Genomic DNA, 6406 nt, shown 5'->3' on the forward strand with positions numbered 1-6406 from the left:
TATGTGTGAGCTTGTCTGTCTTGTGTGGTCACCATGCTATTCTTCTCATGCATGAAATTGTTTTGAACTGAGGTTCAATTGAGACTCACTGAAATGAATAAAAAGATTAATTTATGTATGCAAATGAGATGCGTTTATGTACGTAATTCCCCACTGCACCCAGGTCTCTGTATGTTTGCAATGCAAAAAAAAAAAAATAAATTGAAATCTTCATTCATTACTTTTCTAGAAGTTTTTTGGATACTTCTGGATGTCACAATGGTTTTAGTCCATCTGTAATGAGAAAAGTAGCCTATTTGCAAACACTTCCCTCAATAACGTGTTGCTCCACACTCACATACATGTCTTTTTACAAATTTTTCTTTCATTTTTGCCTTCAAAGCCATGATGTTACTATCGTTTGGTTTGTTTTTCATTTGAAACAGAGATGGTGTGTGAGAGAAAGAGATATTCAACAAAACAAATGAGTGGCCCTTCTGGTCGTGATCTCGGATTAAAAAGAAATAAAAACAGACAGGAGACACTGCTGCTGCCAGTATCGACTAACCAAGCCATTTGTCTGTCATCCTCAGAGCTTTTACACCAATAGATTCCACTCAGGATCTTTAGCCCTGTGTTTTCACTCTCACACTGTGTCCCTATCCGTCTCTCTTTCTCTCTCTGCGTGAAGCTGTTTTTCTTCTCTTTCTCTCATATTACTTGGCTGTCAGGACATCACTGTCCACACCAGCTGAAGCCACACACACACACACACACGCACGCACGCACTCACGCACGCACGCACGCACGCACACACACACACACACACACAATTTTTTAACTCACACTTTTAACATGGAAATGATATTTGTTTTAGGCAATAGTATAGTTTAGGGAATGTTGTTTGCCATGTCCCCTCTATATACTTTCTATGGTTGAATTTTATTAATATTTATATTGTTTTAATCAATTTCTAGTCTTCAGTATCACTCCATCCTGTTGGTCTTTTTCAAAAGATGATTAAAAATGATACAATTTTGTGTTGTCAATAACATAAGCTACAGTTAGTAACTCAATTCCTCACTGAGGAAAATAAACTTTAACTCTTTATTTTCTTCCTGCTCATTTTCTTGCCATTGTATAGTTATAATTAACAAAGTCAATGCTTAACCAGGGGGACCCACAAGGGGCCAGTAAAATATTTTATAGGTTAGAAAATGCTGAGAAATTGTCATTTGTGACTATTTGTGAATATTTTAAAACAATCTTATTTTATAAACATAAACAACTGGAAATAGAATACAGAATTTAAATATTTTAACGTTAATTATATGTTAATTATTTATTTATTAAATTGTTTATTTTATTTATTTATTTTTATTTAATTGACACTGCTAGTTAGTATGATTTATAAGCTGGTTTCCTCATTGGGGCCAAAAAAATGTCCCCACAAGAACAATGATTTGAGATAATGCCATCGTTGTGGCCACAGGCCACACAAACACACACACACACACACACACACACACACTCACACACACACACACACACACACACAGAGAGAGAGAGAGAGAGAGAGACAGACAGACACAAATGAACACTATAATCAATCCTATAGTACAGACTGATGTTTAGTCAGTGTGTGTGTGTGTGTGTGTGTGTGTGTGTGTGTGTGTGTGTGTGTGTGTGTGTGTGTGTGTGTGTGTGTGTGTGTGTGTGTGTGTGTGTGTGTGTGTGCGTCTTCAAAGCTCCATCAGTGCCACTTGACCTCCTCTGGATAGACTAATGATGAATGTTACCTTTCCACAGTGTCTCTGTTTCATTGGAGGTGAGTGAGTCATGATTGTGAGAGTGCTCGAGCATATGATGTGAGAGATGTCTGTAGGTTTAATTTCCCTTTGATTCACACTTTGTAGCATGAAGTGAAAATAGAGGCTTACAAGCATTTCTCACACACATCCAGACAGACACACTCTAAACACATAGTCACTTGCTACTGCGGCATCCCAATTGAAATACGATCTGTCTCAAATAGTAAGCAATATTACAGTTAGTGCACCCCAAATCATAGTAGATTGAAAACACATTTTGTTAAATATATACTAACTCTTCATTTCAAAACAGAAAACATGTTTCTCTGCGCACACACTAACTTTACCAAAACACTGGAAATCTGACTCAAAATGAAATAATTCTGTCAAAGAATAACACTTGTTTTCACTTCACAAGGTACATGCACTCAAAGTACACCAGGTTTCAAAATACTGGCTATTGTTGACATTACAAAAACTGCATAGACTTTTATGTTTCAGTTTTACAGGTATTTGCATGCAAAACGTGCAATCCACCGTTTTACACTAAATTTCTTGGTTGGGAACTGTATGTCCACATGTACAGTACAGTCACATTCATAATCATTCCAGTAAAAAGCAAATCAGTTTTTATTCCTTTACTGTTTACTACAGGAGGTACAGTAGAAACACGGTTTGATTGAACAGAAAAAGTTTTACAGTATTGCTTACAGTGAACAAAATATCCATTAAACACACAAGAGCATTGTGAACAAAAAAACAACAGCAAAAAAAGGGGGGGGGGTGCAAAAAAACATAAAATTACTGTATCTAATCTCTGCGATCTTCAGGGTTAGGCCACATGTTTTCATCAAGATCACATCTGATATCATCCAAGGCGATGCACCTGGGATAAAACTGCTTGGTATGTCGGATCCACCCTAGGAGCCAGCATCCATGGCTTCAAGGAGGGACATCTGATCATGTGGCTGATGGTCATACAGTTAACCTTCCACCTCCACATTACATTTTGTTCAGGTCGTTACATTTGAATCCTGCCTCATCTATGTATATGAATTCATGAGGGGCCTGGTTGGCCTCCAATTCCATAATTCTCAAAACAAAGATTATGTAAATCATGTCTTTACTGTATACTATACTTTACTGTGTAGGTTACCTACTTGCAAAGTGCAAAGCTTATAGAACTGGACATTGAATTGGATATACAGTACACTATACCTGGACATATTGTCGTTGTAGCTCCTTGACTCTCTCACTGATATATTGTTTTTGAACTGATATCATTGCAGAAGCAGAGGTTTTTATAAACTTTCATATTGTAAAATATTAGTACAATTTGAAATAACTGATTTCTGTTTAAAAATATGTATGTCATGTAATAAATTGTGTAAAATGTAATTTATTCCTGTGATGAAAAGCTGAATTTTCAGCATCATTACTCCAGGAAGATGCATGGACTCGAAAAGCTTGTTTCTTCATGACATTGTTCAAAAGCAACACATTTTGCTAGCAATCAAAATCACAATTTGCTAAAATCATAAAATTTACAAAAATGGTAAAAGTTTCATGTAAATGGTAAATACATGTAAATAAATGCAGTCCATACTGTATCTAAGGTTTGGAATATTGTTTTTGCTATTTTGGGATGTTGTGTGTTAACATTTGTAAATACAACAAAAACAATCCATAATTTTGTCGGGAGGTATAGTTTGCCTGTTAAGAAAATGTAAGCATTATGGAAATGTGTTCACTGACTGCATATTGTGTGAAAACGACAAGAAATGTGTGAATGGTATGGCCACAAAAGACCGATGCTGTGCTAATTGTGTTTAGAGTTTTGAAAATGTGAACACTGGCTGGACAAACGCTTGTTAGCGACTGAAAAAAACTGTAAATAATGCTCAGTTGGAACTAAGGGGCCCAAAGTGTGCCAAGAAAATATCCCCCACACCATTACAACACCAGCACCAGCCTGAACCGTTGATTCAAGGCAGGATGGATCCATGCTTTCATGTTGTCTACACCAAATTCTGACCCTATCATCTGAATGTCGATAGCAGCAGAAATCGAGACTCATCACGCCAGGTAATGTTTTTTAAATCTTCTATTGTCTGATTTAGGTGAGCCTGTGACCTAAAAAAGTTTCCTGTTCTTAGCTGAAAGGAGTGGTCCCCAGTGTGTCCTTCTTTTATCACCTCGAACCAGTTTGGCCATTCTCCTCTGATCTGTGGAATCAACAAGGCATTTTCTCTTTTTCTGTCTTTTCTTTGTAAACCCTAGAGACGGATGTGCGTGGAAATCCCAGTGGATCAACAGTTTCGGAAATACTCAGACCAGCCCGTCTAGCACCAACAACCATGCCACGTTCAAAGTCACTTAGCCCACATTTACTTTACATAGTTCAAATGACCCATTTCCGATTTTCGGATATGACCCACGAATGTGTAGGCAGGAAAAAACACATGGATTCCGATATTCTCAGATTTCAGGCCTCATTAATATGTGAATAAATCTGATTTGAATCAGATACGTGCATTTGCGTCTGCCATGCAAGCGGACAGATTGGATATTCCCCTGTCAATGCGAGTCAAGTGACATCAACTCAAGTGGACACCAACTGCAACTCTTTTCCATGCCCAGGCTGCTACAAGTGCTCTCCTCTTTTTTCTCCTCCAGAAAAAAGAGACCAATGTTTTGCTGAGCTTTAAAGATGATACAGAAAGCAAAAACTTGTTATTGTTGTCTGTGTCCATTGTAAATCGCACCATGTTTGCTTCCTTTTCAGCCCAAGCTTTTCCAGGTTGTTTCGCCAAGTGTATAGTGCAAATGCAGTTCTACCAGAAAGTCTCAGAGTGCACGTTTGCTATTTATTCCGGAAAGTATTTTACAGACCGTAGTGAGCTGCAACAATTCATGTTTAGTTGTATAGAAAAGTTATTTGGCATAGTCCAAATCCTTGGAGATGCAGATTTGGCTGATCCTGCCAGAAGATGAAAGCAGGTGCGGAGCCTACCCCCGATGGATGGACAGAGGCCAACCTGGAGCGTCAGCGTCATCAACTGCGAACGTGAAACAGAGAGTTCAGTGCTTACTGTATATACCCCAGGTGTCAAGCAGTGATTGGCAAGAACTTTGTATGAAAGAATGACGTGGCACTAGAGTCTGTAGAACTTTCACTAAAAGCAATCATTTTTGTCATGACAGCTCTCGGAGAGATTGGAATGGTAATGGATGTGGCTATGTTAATGTATTTGGTCTTGACGGAATAAATTATATATTCTGCTGCTGCTGCAGTGCAGATCATATATACAGAGACTTGCTACTGCCAATACATTCACAGACATGCTACTGTGAGCATGTAAGACATGCTGCTGCTGCACATAAAACATACATGAAATAACCCTGTAGCAGATTTATACAGGTGGAGCTGGGGAAGGAGGAGGATTTATGAAAGCTGCAGACTGCCAACAGCAAACATTGGCAAGTATTTGAATGCCGAGCAGCAAGCTCATTGGCTGGTGATGCCACGATCAGCTGCACTTTGTAGATAACTATGTGATCACTAACAAATTGAGTTATGGATCTATCAGCCTGCGCCATCTACAGTTTCATGACAGAACGTTGTATATATTGGAAATGGGTCACTTTTAAAATAAGCTGGTCATCAAAATTTGTTAATATTCAACATGTCAGAATTTGGCATCAAGACCCAGAGTGCAAATGTGGCCTATAATCACCTTTCCCCCCCATTCTGATTCTCAGTTTGAACTTCAGCAGATCGTCTTGACCATGTCTACATGAGATTGGCTGATTAGATATTTGCGTTAATGAACAGTTGAAAAGGTGTACCTAATAAAGTAACTGGTGAGTGTAAGTTCAAATGAATTTTGTATGTTTTTGCAGCTGATATTGTTCACACTGCTCACTCACATGCAATAAAAGTTGATGGAGATCATAGGCTCTCAAGCAAAAAAGGACAAAAAGGCTGTCCAAAAGTGGTTTTGTAGATATGCAATTAAATTTTCTGAAGCCATATGATGTTTTGTGTAAAGATCATACTGAAATGTATGTTGATCTTGAAACTGAAACCATGGTCACCGTTCATTTTATTGATTCTAGCTTGTATACAAACACAAACAAAGATGTAATATTATGAGGGGGTATATTAATGCTGGTGTACTTTCCTCTCAGTCACAAAGAATACACTTTTAGTGCGTAGCATGAGTTTAGGAATTGGGATACAGCCTAAATAAGCAAACATCACATTCAGTAATGACCAGCAGAGGGCGGCACATAACTGCCAGCTATGAGGATCTGCACCTCTTTGAGGGTTCAGGAGAATCCAACTAAGCAAGCATGATAAAATAGCTAATAGTAATAGCTAGTCTTGTAGGACCTTAACTAGAGTTGAACTAGAATGAACCAGAACTGTATTCTCTATTCTCTTTGAAAAATATAAGCTGTTTCCATATTCATGGCTTCTGTGGTGTCTGTGTGAAAAATCTCCAACCAGTGAGTGTTACAAAACAAAAACCTTCAGCCAGCAAATCTTTTCAGTAAAGCACAAAGATCTCCAGCCAGTGAGTATCACAATATAATGACATTGATACAGTGGA

The sequence above is a fragment of the Scardinius erythrophthalmus genome (genome assembly GCF_964197995.2).
Source record: "Scardinius erythrophthalmus genome assembly, chromosome: 20".
Lineage (NCBI taxonomy): Eukaryota > Metazoa > Chordata > Actinopteri > Cypriniformes > Leuciscidae > Scardinius > Scardinius erythrophthalmus.